The following is a 16,412-nucleotide window of genomic DNA, read 5'->3' as shown; positions in this document are numbered from 1 at the left end:
CCATTCCCCTTCTGTCCCAGGCTCCCCTGTCCACAGTCACACACACACACACACACACACACACACACACACACACACACACAAGGTTCCCAACATTCTCACACACTAGTTGTGGCTGCTCCCCACACATCTAACACACTCTTTCCAGGATTCCCTCACTCTCTTCACATTCACCTTCATATTACAAATTAGTAATGTGTGGGGTGTTTCCCACACACCTAGGTGGGAAATGGCAACCCACTCCAGTATTTTTTCCTGGAGAATCCCATGGACGGAGGAGCCGGGAGGGCTACAGTGCACAGAGTCGCAAAGAGTCAGACATGACTGAGCAGCTAACAGTCACTCCTCTCTCCTGCCCTCCTCCTCTCACACACACCTCTCTCTCTGTCTCTCTCTCACAAACACACAGTCACACTGACCAGTTCTCCCCAAGATACTGGGCCTTCCAGCTGCCCCAAAGTCACACACAGCTCGGGGTGGTTCTGGGAAGGGGCTGGCTGCCAGGACTCTGCCCCAGGGCTGAGCCAGGAACTTCAGGTCTCTGTCTGGGTCCTATCTGGAAAGGTGCCTTCTCCTTTTTAATGCTCCAGCCCCATATCTAAAACTACTCACCAAACGTGCTCCTACTGGCATACAGCCCCGAGTCCACACAAACAGTCACCTTCATGCATTAATCAACCTAAAATGAACGTTTGTGTGTTGTGCTAAATAGAAATCCTCCTTTAGCTACAGGATTAGCCAGCTCTCCCGTTGTCATGTATTGATCAGTGTTCCCTTCTCTGGTATTTCCTACCTCGTCTAATAGGTGTCACATTTCTAGACGTCCCTGGATCTGTTTCTTGGCTCTTTTCTAAAACTGCCTCCTGCCTTCCTTCTTGCTCACCAGTTCCCTTTGTGCTGGGAATGCCGCCTAAGCCCCCGCAAGATTGCTTGGGACAGTGAAGTCTTCATAAAAAATTAGCACAAATTCTATGGCTTGAAACAACCAAAATTTATTCTTTCAAGACTGTGAGGGTTAGAAGTCAGAAATCAAGGTGTCAGTAGGGCCCTCTCTGAAGGCTCTAAGGGACGCTCCATCTTGTCTCTTCCTGGCTACTGGTGGTTGCATGGAGAAGGAAAAGGCAACCCACCCCAGTATTCTTGCCTGGAGAATCCATGGACAGAGGAGTCTGGTGGGCTGCAGTCCATGGGGCCGCAAAGAGGCGGACACGACCGAGGGACCATGCACAGCTCTGTGGTTCCCGGAAACCCTTGGCGTTGCGGAGCTCCTGTCTATTTCTGTCCTTCCATGACACTCTTCCCGTGGGTCTTGTCTCCCTGTATCCGTCTCTTCTTTGCATGTCCACATTTCTCTCTCCTGGTAAAGGCACCAGTCACTGGATTAGAGCCCACCCTAATCCACCCTGACCTCACCTTGGTTGGATTACATCTGCACACACCCTATTTCCAGGTGAGATCTCCTTCACCTAATAGAAAGGACTTCAACACATTTGAGCCCCTAAAATAAAGGACTTTCAATAAACATTCATGTGATTCTCATTGGGCAAAAAACGTACAATGTATAATTGAATTATCTGCATCACTGAATATATTCCTGACAGGAGAAAACTTTAAGTTTGTCCAGACATTAGTGAAAACTGAAAGGTTAAATTTTTTTCCGATCTTTTCTTCTCGTCCTGGTATCAATGTATGAGCTCAAATATCCTCTTGGTTTGAGCATTGTTTTTAGGTGTTTCTGAGGTTTTAGGTGTTTCTGAGAATTTTAGGTGTTTCTGAGGTTTTTAGGTGTTTCTGAGGTTTAGGTGTTTCTGAGAATTTTAGGTATTTCTGAGGTTTTAGGTGTTTCTGAGGTCAGCAGTGTTCTCTGTTAGCCAGTTCAGTGCAGTCTCACTTTCTAAACGGGAAATATTAATCCAAGAGTTAATTCTCTTCAGTTTTGTTGTGCATGAGCTACTTTAGAGCACCTGATAAGGGTCCATCTAGGTGGTGGATAGTCCTTTAACTAATATCTTTTCCAGTATGCATAATTTCCTGGTTGCAAGTCATGGAACATCTAATCTTCATCCATAAATCACTGAGATAAGATTTAGAATCAAGCTTAGAATGTCTTTTTAATAATTCGGTTAGGGGCTTCCCTGGTGGCTCCTTGGTGATGAATCTGCCTGCCAATGCAGGAGACATAAGTTCAATCCCTGTCCGGGGAGTTCCCACATGCTGCAAAACAACTAAGCTCATGGGCCACGAATACTGAGGCTGTGCTCTGGAGCCTGGGAGCCTCAACTCATACTTTTGTGTCATGACATCTAGGCAGTTAGCACTTGACTGTGGTTTCTGCATATGTATTAGTCTGCTAGGTCTCTAAAGAAAAGCTACTTTTCTATACTCAGAACACCAAATATGACACCAAAATGTGGATTTTAGAAAGTCTGCTCTAGGAATTGGGATCCGACCAAACATATACTTCCGATTGTATCACAACACAGACTGTAACCAGACACTAGCGATTGAGTGGTTTCAACAAGGCTTCCTGGAGGTGAGGATTTTATCACATGAATTAAGAAGAACACATTCAGCCCATAAAAGCATGCGGTAACTTAACTATACATGAAAGTGAGTGTGAACACATAAATTATGTCTCATTAAATCACATAAGTATATCCCTAATGCATTATGTTCTTAATAGAATTTTAAAAATGCCGCCCCCTGCCCCAGTTTCACCCTACGTGAAGGGAAGTGTGATGGAAAGAATAGAACTGGAAGTCTTAACTGATTGTGAGCAAATATTTGACTTTCGCAAATCCTCAGAATGACCAAGCAATACATCTTAAGGGCCCATCAACAGTCATGGACAGTGAAGGAATTCTTAAGCATGAGCTTCTCTAGCGTCTTGTTAAATCCACTCTGAGCAGAAGGTCATGTATTAGATCAACAGCCAGACTGTCACCAAGGGTCAGCTTTTGCCACCCATGGTTGGTTTAACATAGTACCTTCCCATAGTCCAGGGAGAAACATCCGGATGATGGAATAGCTGTTAGAACATTAGGGAAAATGTTGAGCTAGATAATGCTATCATCAGAGAACAAAAGGTTTTTTTCATCAAAGGGCTGGGAAAGCCTGAGTAAGATCTCAGGACAACACCCCACCCCACCATGTCTATATCTGGTACCCAGTGCCCCCAAAGGAGAAGACACTTGTCTTCATCCCCACTCCCACTGCACTGTCCTGCTGCCCACACCAGCCTCTTCTACCCCAACAACAGAGTGCTCCCAACCCTTCAGGGAAGTGTGGGGGCCCAAGACCAAGGCAGAACATCATCTAGGTAAAGATGGGTAAAGTGGACAGGGCCTTGGTGAGACCCGAGGCTCACCTCTCCCAAGTCCTGACCAGAACAAACCTGCCTAGGGGCCAGAGGCCAGCCAGCTTCTCACCTGCTGTGGTCCCTGATTTCTTCATAAGATTCATGATGATGAAGCAATTAGAACTAACAGGGTGATGATCAATAGGATGGATGCAGACTGGCTGATATTTGGGGCCATTATTAGTGGTTCTAAAATGACAAAGCAAAAGCCTTGTCAAATCTAAGGATACACCTTCCTCAGCACCTGCTGTCCTTAGACAGCACATGTTCCCCATATAGTTACTGACTCATGAGAAGCCACTGTTCAGGTCCGGGTGTGAAAAGATGAACGGGCTTGTGCTCTGTCTTCGTGAAGCTAATATTTCTCCTGAGTTGTGTTAGTCACTCAGTCATGTCCGACTCTTTGCAAGCTCAAGGACTGTAGCCCACCAGGCTCCTCTGTCCATGGGATTCTCCAGGCAAGAATACTGGAGTGGGTTGCCATTTCCTACTCCAGGGGATCTTCCCAACTCAGGGATCAAATCCGGGTCTCCTGCCTTGGAGGCAGATTCTTTACTGTCTGATTCACTGAGACAGCAAATATCTATCTGATTATCTTTCAGGTGGACATGTTTACTGTGAGGAGTCCTTTTTGAGGAGGACACAATTGGGGGTACTTAATTCTGTCTGGGAAGGGATAAGGGCTTCATTAAGTGACATTAGAGTGGGTTAAAGGATCAGTACAACAGCGGGGAGAGAAGGACTGGAAACATAATGCGTATATAGACTTGGGGACCATCGAGAGTGCCGGGGGTCTGGGTCATTGGTTAATGAGGAAGGGGGCTCCTGTGCTGAGGGAGGTGGGCTTTGAAAGGAGGATGCTGGCAAGTTCTATGTTATGCCCATCACTGACTCTCCAGACAGGAAGTCCACCAAGAGATCAGTCACTCCATCCATCCATCATATTTTCAGTTGCACAAACATATGTGCTCATATCCAGACATGAAGGCATTAGAGCTTTGAAGAGAGCTACCACCTCCCCCACACCCCACTCAGTTACCTGTGGCTCTGGGAGCAGCATGTTCTCCCAGTGTTCCAGGAATTCCCTAAGCCAATAACTGCAGTCCCCGTTGAGATCTTCCTGAAGTACTCTGCCAGTTCCTGGTTGTTCTCCCACTCCTCCTTGAGGCCTGTGGCTCCAGGATCGAGGACTGTCCAGGTTATACTCATGGTGTCAAGGAGGAGGACAGTCTGTCCATTGAGGCTGAAGAGCAAGGATGCACCAGAGCATTGCTCGGCTTCACGCTGACAACACAGCCTGACCTGCAGGGAGGGAGGACCTGCGCACCCCACACACAATGAATCTTTCTGGACTGTCCACAGTCCATCCTCCGCAGTCACTCATGTGTGTCTGCACATCTAGGGGCCCATGATCTTCTGACCATGACCTCCCTTCTTACCCATCAGGTCCACCGGGTCTCTAAGGCTGGACCGTGTTCAGTCTTCACAGGAAGGACCTCCCTGCATGCACTCTGCCCCTACCCCTCTCTTGCTGTCTCCAGCTCCCCACCCCTCCTATACTTACCCCTCATCTCCTTTTTGTCCAGTCTGATGACAGGCAGGACCATCCTGAGCTCTCTTCCTGCTTCTCCCAGCATCTGGCTCAATTCAGTCCATGCTTTGGTGTCGTTTACCTCCTCCCCCAGGAAACCCAAAGGTCTGGCCTGTTGCTGTCACTGTCACACTGGAGGAAAGGCTTTGTGTCCATGGAGCCCTGGACTTGACACCAGGGCTGGCCAGGTCTGGACTGACATTTGACAGTGAGGTCGAGGCACAGAGAGTGGGCATCTGTGAGAGAAAACCACAGGTGTGTCTGGCAGATTCCCATCCAGGGCCTGGTTGCAGAGGGAGGGGTCTCTATCCCAGACCCCCTCCTCTGCTGCATCCTCAGTCCTGCCTCACCTTCAACTGTCTGAGCTTTAATCTCTTGGATGCCACTGTGGATCCTTTGGGTCTAATACTGTTAGCAGGAAGATTTATGTGACATATTTTTACCGTCATGTACCAACTTCTGAGGCAGCAAAAACAGAAGACAATGTCTGCCTTCTAGTGGCTTAAAAATCCATCTGAACAAACAGGACTTTCAACACGAGTGGGGAAAAAAAGACCACAGAACACAGGCTACATTCAGGATGGGCCCCTAATCATCAGGAAGGTTTTTACTGCAGAAGGAGGTGGGGTTGGCAGGAGAGGGCAAGCTGCTCCAGGAGCACAGGCCCAGGCACCCTGTCTTGGGCTGGAGTCCCTGCACACAGGGTGTGACCTCCTGGGCAGCCCGTCCAGCTAAACCACACCTGACCATCCTCAGAGCTGGAAGACAGGCCCCCACCGGGTGGAGCCCCTTCCTTTTCCCTCCTCCCCTGCTCCACTCCCCCTGCCAGAGCCCCAGATCCCAGGACACTCACTGCCCAGAGTCTTCCCGGGTTCTATCAGCTGCAGTATCAGCAAAAGATGGCCTGCGGTGTGAGCTAGAGACATTCCTTCCAGCGGTTTTAGAAGAGGAAGGGGCAAATCGTAGCCTGGAGTGTGTCTGCGCCTCTGCCTCCGCCCACCGCCCAAAGTCTTCAGTCCGAGACTGAGGAAGCCCTGTTCAAAAACAATGCAAAGGACAATTATACCGAGGAAGTATCTTGCAAGTATTCAAACGTAATTCCTCATTAAAAACAGCAACAACCACCACAGAAAAACAGCGGTGACATTAAAAAGCAAAATTCACTTTAAATACCCCACCCTCAAAGATCCCCTAACTTTTGTGAACAAAATACTCAGGGTCATGTTGGCTTCTCCCCTCCTTCTGACAAAGCCTCCCCTGACCCCACCCCCGCCTCCCAGCTGCCTCTTTTGCTTCTTTTTCCATCTTCTGCTCAGTCATCCTGCATTTTTCTCCCTACTTCCTTCTCCATCCTAACCTGGCGGACTTTGTCTTCAGTGATCAAGCTTCACTCTCACCCAATGCACCCCAGTGTTAATCCGACTGGCTGCAGGCGACCACACGTGGTCTACAATGGAAGGCGTGTGTACAAGAGTCGTGTTGTAGCCAAGACTCCAGAGAGGCCTGACAGTAACTATAATAGCTTCTGAAGGAGTCTTTTGGGCCTAGAAAAGAAAACAACAGGCTCAAAGTCCCTTGCTGAATCATCTAACTTTGGAGAAAACAAAACAGAACTTTAGTTCCCCCCTGATGCTCCAGGCTGGTTGCATCTATCTGGGACTTATCACCCCCTGCCCAGAAATCTTTCACCCCCTACACCTGCCCAGAAGACTTATCACCCCCTGCCCAACTACAAATGCAATCTCAACTAAAGAATACTCAAAATATCCCGCCTGATTAACGTTTCCCTTATCGCTTCCACAAACCTCCCTATAAACATGGAGCCTCCCTGATCCCTCTTGGCGCTCAGCCTGGTCTTTGGCCGACTGTTGCCCCTCCTTGCCTGAATAAAGGTAACCTACTTCTGTTGAGGTTGTATTTCCTTTTCTGCCTTGGCCCGAACTATATCTTACAGCTTCTTGGCATGCTGCCAACTTGACAGCTAGGCTACAGGTTACTTTAAGAGTGTTCTTTTTATTCTCTGCTTCCACAATAAATGTAGCAGAATCATCAAATCTATTTAATCCCAATAGGTGGAAAAAAGGTGAAATGTCCCGAGTTCCCTCCTTGAAGGAAAAGAAAGCTGAAGAATTTATGTTTTTTGCAATAGCAAGATACTGACTTAAGTATTAGTATTAGGAAATAAAATGACTAAAAGAGACACTCACATAATATTTCCTTCTGTTGAAAATATTCTGAAGTTGTTTCTCTGAACACAGAAAGAATCCCTGAGTCCTGTAATAGAAGAAGATATTTTTCTTGCATTATCATCATTTTCAACAACGAGATTGCCACACGGAGGAGAGTCTGATTCTTCACAAACTAGATGAAGACGGAAAGTGTCCTATGTGTGGAGGTCTCTTGTTCAAGTAGCTGAACATTTCATTGCAGGGATTCCATCACTTAGCACCAAGAGAAAGAGGCAGAATAGATTGGTGGAAAAAAGGAGACTGAGGAGTCTGTTCACCAGACTTACCAGGACACATGAGACAACGCAGCTACTGCGTCATCATAACAGGAAGGCAGGCTCAGAACTCCTGGCTCTGACTTCTCGGCTATAAAGTAAACAGAAGGAAAACAAAGGCGGCCAAAAAGGCTGAGTCGTAGCCAGCAGAGCCCCTGTAAGGGGCATTCTGGAAACACTGTCTCCTGCAGAAAAGAAAGAGGCCTTGGTCCAGGAGACTGAGGAAATCCTGTCACATTCCTGCGGCTCCCCCTCCCCAGTCCCCCCTCCAGCCCCACCCTCACTAAGGGGCTCCTCTGTCCTTCACTCCCACCCCCATCCCAGGCCCAGCAGCTTCTTGTCACCTCCTCCTTCTGTTAGGGGAAGCACATTGATTGAAACCGCCCACCCTGGCCAGGCACCATAGTAACCATTTGCATGAGTTGTTTTTTGCCAGGAGATCCTGATAAGGAATACGGAACTAATAAGCCACCACCAACCAGAAGAGCTCTGGAAAGGTCAAAAGGAGACACCCCGTGTCCGTCCACTTCCCAGAATCCCTCTCGCTAGCATCCATCTTGGCTGAGCGATGAGTGCACCACCAGGAAAGACTCTGAATTAGAATGATTGGCCAAAGACCACCTGGAAACTAAGCCCATCACCATAAAACCCGAGACTGTGAGCCATGTGGCAAAGCAGTTCTCCTGGGTTCCCTTACCCTCCTGCTCTCCACCCAAGTGCCCTTCCCAATAAAATCTCTTGCTTTGTCAGCACATGTGTCTCCTCGGACAATCCTTTTCTGAGTGTTAGACAAGAGCCCGGTTTCGGGCCCTGGAAGGGGTCCCCGTTTCTACAACACTTCCTTCCTGCATCAAAGATTAATCCCAGGCCCTGGCACCTCCTGGGCTGCACTGTAGGGGGGACTGTGGTCGGTGATGCTGCAAGGAGAGTAAGAGTGATGCCCTTGTCCAGACCCCAATCTCAGCAGATGCCTCCTCGCCCCCCTGACCCAGGTACCCCTACTGTGCAGACAGTTTACACCCATCACATGGAGGCCCCAGTGATAGATCCCCAGGCGAGATGGGGGAATGGAGGAGCCCCGTCCTCAGGGGTTCTGACAGCTGATGGGGGAGCGAGGTTTCCAACACAGTCAGTCAGTCCTGCTGGGACATAGAGACGTGACATGAGGATGGAGTCCTCAGGAGCTGACAGCAGAGGTGGTGTTGATAGATTTCCAGAAGGAGGATTGGTGATATTGAGAAGAAGATTCTGGAAAGAGTGTACAGTGAGAAATAAATCCCAGAAATCAAAAAGATGTCTACAGGTTTGGCATCAGGAAAAATCCATGTTCAATCGTCCAAAGGCCTGTAATGTGAGGAAGAAACGTCAGGAGGTGGAAGAGGAAGGAGGATGACAGAGCATCCCCAGGTCATTGTTCTCCCAGGACAACTCACTTTATTTCTTTTTTTACATTCTTTTCTTTTATTAGCACCAAAAACATTGTGTATTGGGGTGTAGCCATCAACAACATTATGATAGTTTCAGGTGAACCGCGAAGGGATTCAGCCATAGATATACATGTACCCCTTCTCCCCTAAGCCCCTCTCCCATCCAGGCTGGCACATAACATTAAGCAGAGTTTGATGTGCTATACAGTGGGAGCTTGTTGGTTATCCATTTACATATAGCAGTGTGTACATGACCTTCCCAAAGCCCCTAACAATCCCCTCCCCCGGGGAACCATAAGCGTGTTTTCTAAGTCTGTGAGCGACTTTCTGTTTTGTAAGTTTTTTTGGTAGTATTTCTTTTTAGTTTCCACATATAAGGCATGTCAAGATATTTCTCCTTCTCTTTCTGACTTAGATCACTCAGTAAGACACTCTCTAGGTCCATCCATGTTTCAGCAACAGCTCACTTTAGATGGGTCACTTTGCCAAAACACACACACACACAGACACACGTACACACAGAGATACACAAACACACACAGAGACTGGGTCCATATCACCTTGCGTGGACTGCCACTTCATTATACTCATCTCACTTACCTGAGGTCTTCAACGTTTTCTCCCAGGGCACCATAAAATCCTGAAGCCAGTCCCGACAGTCTCCCATGGAGACCCTCTTCAAGAAGTTGGTCACATCTGTGTCATTCTCCCACTTCTCTTTCATCTCTCCCCCCAGAATGAACCTCTGTCCAGTGTCCATTCTCTGAATCAAAGTGGAGGCACATTTGTCCATTGAAGCCAAACTGCCAGGATCCACTGATGTGTCCATCCTCTTTACACAAGCACATCATCCTGCTCTGCAGGGTCAGAGAGCCTGACTCCAATGAGGAAAAGAAAGAACTCAGGCTCTGGACTTGACAAATTCTTTGCCTCACCATGGTCCACCTCCCCTGGTCCCAGGTACTTTGGCCCTGTTTTCTCCTCTAAGGCCCGTTCCTTCCACTGGACTACTAGGGAAGGACCAAGATCCAATTGAATTTTTTACCCATAAACAATGCATGCAGCTCCTACAGTATCTGGACTTCCTAACTCATCCCTGGACTCGATGGACATGAGTTTGACTTGATGGACATGAGTTTGAGCAACCTCTGGGAGTTGGTGAAGGACAGGGAACCCTGCCACGCTGCAGTTCCAGGGGTTGCAAAGAGTGGGACACAACTGAGCAACTGAACTGTACTGAATTGAACTCACCTCTGGCCATGTGTTTTTCCAGTATAGCATCAGGCAATTGCCCCTTGAGAAATTCCCCAATGTCTCTCAGTGTTTCTGTCTGTGTTTCCCAAGTGTTTGTAGTTTTCACCTCCTCTCCCAATGGACTTGTGGATTGGATCTTGGCACCACCACAGTCATAGGAGAGAAAAACATTCCCATCTACCTGGCCTTGAACCATACACCACGGCTTTCCAGGATCGGGCTGAGGATCAACGGTGAACTTGTAGCAAAGAGAGTGAGCGTCTGTGAAGGAAAACGCAGGTGAGGGCAGGGTTGGGAGAAGAAGACCCGTTTCCTTCTCCCCCCATTTATATGAGAGCAGAGTAAAGCTGCAGGGCTGGGTTGGCAGAGCAGGAAGGCTCCCCTGCCCCCCAACACCACCTACAGGCTTAGCAAGCAGAGAAACCACATAACATTATCTCTACTCTGCTCCTAAGACCAACACATAAGGCAAAACTGCAGAAAGGAGAATTCACAATTAGGGGTTACAGGACTTAGCAACGACAGGGAGATGCTGCTGATCTACAACTTTGATGGGTCTTGGAAGCCTGGAGAAAGCCTGGCCCACATGGCATGAAAGAGAAAATCCAGAACTACCGAGGCAGGTGGTAGAGGAGGGGATTAAAGGCTCAGAGAAGTGAATCTGCCAGGGTGGACATGGTATGAAAGGGCAGGAAGGTGTGCGGTCCACCAGGTTCTATGGAGCCCGAGAGGAAAGAATGGAGGAGAAGCATCTCCAACAGCTCAAGGATGACTTTCGGTGAAGGTCAGGGATGGTGGTAGGAGATGGTGTTCCTGTAGGCTTCCAGCAGGAGTAAGGACAGAGAAGGTGGAAAGAGCTGATGCCAGGTGGAGTGCTCTATTTCAGAAACAAAGTAGATGCAGTGGTCAGAGTGACTAGAGAGTCCCAGTGTAGCCAGGCCTGACTGCAGAGAGTGCGATGCTGGCTCATAGCACCGGGCAACCCTAGAGGGAAATGGAACAGCAGTGAGTGCTGTTAAAAACTACATGCTGAAAGGAAAAATTAAAAAAAAAAAAAAAAGAAAGAAAGAAAAACAGAGACAAACACAAGGCTGGATGTTCAGGAAGCCGCATGCAGACGTCCCAACAAAATGTCCAGATCACTGGCACGCTGTCCAGCACGGAGTCGGGCCTTGCCTTCAGAATCCACGACTAGAGACAGAGACGCCAGGCAGCAGCGAGGAGGGCCTCTCCTCACCACAGCGAGTGCACGAGTCCGTCTGGCCTTTGGAAGCCACGTGGTCAGTGAGTGGGGAAAGTGGACACTGGGCAGAGAAGCCACGCCCACATCCACAAGGACCTAGAGTGGGGCTGACATCGTGTCCAGCAATCTGAAACATCATCACGGCCGCCTGTTAGTACTGTGGTGCCTGAGGTCTGTGGTTAGGAATACACGTCTGTCCCACGTGCTGCCCACAGGAGTGCCACCCATCCACCGATCATCATAGTGCTCATTTCACATCCGTTGCATTTGCAATATGAATGGAAAATCTTCACAGTTAGTAAATTACCGTGAGGGCTAACATAGAAGCGATTTCCAAGCTCACACTTCTGACACTGACCTTCATCCCCCAATAGTACGTATAAACAATATCATATCCTGGAGAAAATGACTGAGTAACAACCTACAACTTCTCCAGGGCTGCAGGAGTGTCATCTCTATCCTATGTCTATTTAATTCCCAGTGTGGCCCATAGATTTCTATAATTGTACAGATGACATATTTCAGGCTCTGCAGATCATAGTTTTCTGTTACAACTGCTGTCCTAGCACAAAGCAGTCATAGACAATTGGTGAATTGATGACCTGCTTCTTGGGCAGATGACCCAGCAGAACTGTGACATCAGAGGTATCTATGGTTGGAAAGTTGCTATGTGCCGTCTATGGCATTTTACTTGGAGGGTCACAACACAGACCCTTTATGTCCTGAAGCAAGGCCAAGTGATTTGCAGTGGGGAATACTACACCATATAAATGTGACTCCTGGTATGGTCCTGGGGGCTGGTAGAGATGAGGCCACTGGTCATGAAATGTCAGTGTTGTCCATCATGATCTGGGTTCATCAACCCCTAATCATTAGTTCAGCTAGACCAGCCATCAGAGGATTGAAGTGATATTGTGGTTTGGCATAAGAAGGGCCAGATGCAACAAATAAGAGAGAGCAGCAGGTGGCCTAGGCCTGACATCAGAATTGTTTAGGACCACTGTTCTCCAGGGTTTGCCCCCGTGGCTCAGCGGTAAGGAATCCGCCTGCAATGTCAGAGCTGGAGTAGGTGTGGGATCTATCCCTGGGTGAGAGAAGATCCCATGGAGGAGGGCATAGCAACCCACTCCAGTGTTCTTGCCTGGAGAATCTCTTGGACAGAGGACCCTGGTGGGCGATAGTCCATAGGATCATAAAGAGTTGGACATGACTGAAGCCACTTAGCATGCACACACTATTCTCTGCTAATGCCTGAGGGTTCATGCAGTGTCCCCTGTATCTCTATGGACCAAGGAAGTCACTCTAGAGCAGAGGGGGTCAGGGGACACTAGCCCATATCTGCTGGACACACAGTCCTTTCACATTCACACCACTCAGAACCTACAAGGTAGGACAGAGCAAGTGTGGTTCCCCAACAGGCAGCTAAGGTACCCCTTTCACTAGTCCCTAGGGGACGAGTCTTCTGTAACTGTTTTGTGGCCCAGGGCAGTCACATTGTTCTTTTGGTTTTTACAGGTTGTCTTTGCCTGCTCTCGTACCAGAAATGTGGAGATGTATAATGGACACAGACACCAAATGGCCTGTCGAGACCAACAGATTTACTGTCTTTTGAAGAAAATATTCTCTAACTCCTGTCTTAAATAATAACTATTATAGGCCAATGTCTCCATAGTCTCAGGGAAGATGAATGTGGGATCAAAGGGTAGAAGTGGGGGTGCCCTGTGTCACACACTTTGGGAAATTCTTCTCCCATCTCTCCTGCTTTATGTCCTGGGGGCCAGGCTGGGAGGCTTCTGCTGGGGTGAATTCTCAGGCAAGAGGATAGGGTGCTAGTTGACAGAGGGCAGGTTTAGGATCCTTTCACAGATGGGAAGGTGTTGGAGGCCCTGAAGTTCTTGGGACGGGGAGGGATATGAAAAAATAGTGTTGTAACCAAGCAGGACTCTATAGGAGGCTTCCTAGGACAGACTCCACCCATCTCCCCGCGCCTCCCTCCTGCACTGACCCCCCCTCCCCCGCCCAGGTGTCGGACTCCACCTAGACCCTTGTCCATCTCTGCCCCCACCTCCCCTGCGGCCAACGCAACTGGTCAGACTCCTCCCAGCCTTCTGAACCCCGTGGGTTCTGTCCCTTGGAAGCGACAGCCACCTTTCCTGCACCCGCTTCAGTGGCTCCGAATTCTCGACGTGGGGGCCTAGGGGCTGCAGCAGCATTTCGTGACGCTACCTGGCTCTCGCGTCTTCCAGCCTCCCCTCCCTTCCTGCTGGGATTCCTTTTTCACCCAGATCTTGTTTCTTCCCTGCAGGGGGACGGCACCAGCCGCGAGTGGGGGCCGGGAGCAGGAGCCCAGCGGGAAAAGAGCGCGCGGAACTTTAAAAGCAGGAGGCGGTCCGGCCGCGGCGTTCCCCGAACCGCCTCGGACACCCCCATCCCTCTCGGGTCTTAAGGCCCCGTGTCCGCTCCCCGCAGGTTAATCCCCGAGCTCACCGCCTCGCGCCGTGCAGAACCTGAGAGACACGAGTAGAACCAGAGCCGGAAGACCAAGACGCGCTCCGTGACCAGCCGTCCAGGCCATCCCCACCTGGAAGCTGGCTGGATCCGACTTCGCGGGGCGCTAGTTATAGGCGGGCTCGCCCCGCCCTCCCGTCCACTCTCCGCCCCGCCCTCCTCCCCGCGTCACTGACGCCGGGCAGTAGCCGCCCCCTCTGAAGCACTCCATTCTCCTCCTGTCCCTTAGTGTCTCTTTTCTCCTCGGAGTCCTTCCGGCCCCTGAAACCTTCCTCCCCATTCCCGCTTGCAGTCGTTCTAGTGGTGGTGGGTTACTCGCTCAATCGTGTCCGACTCTTGCGACCCCGAGGTCTGTAGCGCGCCGGGCTCGTCTGATAATGGGGTTTTCCAGGCAAGAGTACTTCAGTGGGTCGCCATGCCCTCCTCCTTGGGATATTTCTCACCCAGGGATAGAAGCCGTATCTCCTACATTGCAGGCAGAGTCTCTACTGACTGAGCTTCGAGGGAAGCCCTGCTTTTCTTAAAAGACTCAAGATTCCCTCCCACCCCCCAAGAAAACATCACCCCCACCGGAGAACTCTGCGGATCTCTTGAAAGGGCCTGAAGACAGACAGTCCTTAACTGCAGTGTCATCAGCAATATGTTTTCTAGTAATTTCTGCCGCAGAGTAGTCCTAGACCTTTTGTGAGCCAAAGTAACTGCTTCTTAGAAAGAGTTTGAGGCCTGAGGCCGGAACCGGATTTTCCAGGTTCCAGTGGAGACAGGGAGCCTGTGCTGCCCCCGGGCGCCCCCTGGCGGTCTCTTCCTGCTGCTTGCTCTACTCGGGTGCGTTTGTGCAGGCTAAGTCGCTTCAGCCATGTCTGAGTCCTAGTGCCCCATGGTCTGTAGCCCAGCAGGCTCCTCTGTCCACGGGGATTCTCTAGGCAAGAATACAGGAGTGGACTGCAAGCCTCTCCTCCAGGGGATCTGCACTGGTAACCTGTGTGATCCATTTCCTTTACCCTCATAATTTACTTTTATGCAGTGTCCGAGCAGCATTGAGCATCTCAAGTTCACCTCTCAGGGCTATCCGCTTATAAAGAGTGAGATCATCCATCACTCGTTGGGACGGACAAGCCCTCCTAATTCTTGGGAAGTGGGTCTACCAATGACATTGAGAGGTCAACGTCTCTGACAGAGGGCTCCATCTCTCTTTTATCATGGGGCTCCTAGTCTTTGCTAGCTTTGGGGGTGACTGAGCCCTGACCTTGGCAGGTCGTGCTGACACCTCAGCACGGGCAGTGCTCCATTTCATGTCTTGTCACTGAGTGAGGCTGGGTTCCCTATTGATAGATGTGGAAATGGATGCCAGCAGAGTTTTAGGGAAGTAACAAGAGCAATCAGGTGGAGTTTCATGTTCTTGGAAGTATGCGCGTTGTCGACATTCATTAAAATCACCTCCCGGTTGTTTTCACTCCCATCTGGGGTCTACTCTGTGTCCAGGTTCCAGAAGCACGCACGGGAGTGGGTGGCCAGGCCTGTCCAGAGAGGTCAGTCTTCCCCCACCTGGCTGTCCTGACCAGGACTCTAACGCTCTCCTTCTGTCTTTCTCCTGCTCTCTCAGTTACTTGCCTCTTCACCAGCCTCCTCCACTGGGGCTATGTGGTCCCCATGTTGCCTCTTCCTAGAGATTAAACCCAGGCCCCTGTCCCCCAGGCCTATGCATGAGAGTCTTCCCCTGACACATCCGTCACCTGAACCCACCAAGCTGGTGCCCCACGCAAGCCTGTGTCCTGTCCTCCTCCCAGGCCCCATGTGTCTCTTGTCCCCAGATTGTTACACACGAGGCTCTTAGCCTCCTTCATCAATAGAAATCAATCAAAGGCCAGACAGTAGAAATAAATCAAATTTCTTAATCAAAAGAAATTGAGGCAAGGCTTTATTGGGGAGTGAGAACTCCCCAGCAGAGGGGAGTGAGAACAAATGACAGGTTCCTTGCTTGCTCACTCCCCAAGGTGGTGGGGTGAGCATGTTCCTTCTATGGGGTGAGGGGAGGGGTGTGCCCAGGGGTCTGTCAGAGGGGTGACTGGCTGATCCCTTAAGTGTTGTTGTGTGCTGGGTCATGTGAGGCCTCCTGCTTTTGCTCTGGGCTCTTCAAAAGTGGCAGCTGGGCTTTTCATCTCTTTGTATCTTTTCCCCAGAATAGCTTCAACTACTCCAACTAAAAAACAGTCTATGTTTAAAAACCCTTTTATTTTGAGTTGGGTCTAGCTGATTTACAAACAGTGTTGGGATAGTCTCAGGTGAACAGCTAAGGGACTCACCCGTACACATACATGCATCCATTCTCCCTACACTCCCACCCTGACAGGGCAGTCACATAACATTGAGCAGAGTTGTGGGTTCTTTCCTTGGGCTGAGAAGATCCCCTGGAAAAGGAAAGAGCAACCCACTCCAGTATTCTTGGCTGGAAAATTCCGTGGACAGAGAAGCTGGCAGGCTACAGTCCATGAGGACAGAAAGAGGTGGACACACACAGAAAGATACAC

General features: G+C 49.7%; 1 pseudogene; it reads right to left on the bottom strand.

The window, feature by feature from the left end:
- Positions 1–1,015: 1,015 nt before the first annotated feature.
- LOC133047135 (UL-16 binding protein 5-like) lies at positions 1,016–13,958 on the bottom strand (annotated as a pseudogene).
- Between the last annotated feature and the right edge of the window lie 2,454 nt (positions 13,959–16,412).

Source organism: Dama dama, chromosome 26 (assembly GCF_033118175.1).
Source record: "Dama dama isolate Ldn47 chromosome 26, ASM3311817v1, whole genome shotgun sequence".
Classification (NCBI taxonomy): Eukaryota; Metazoa; Chordata; class Mammalia; order Artiodactyla; family Cervidae; genus Dama; species Dama dama.
This window is presented reverse-complemented; position numbering and strand designations above follow the sequence as displayed.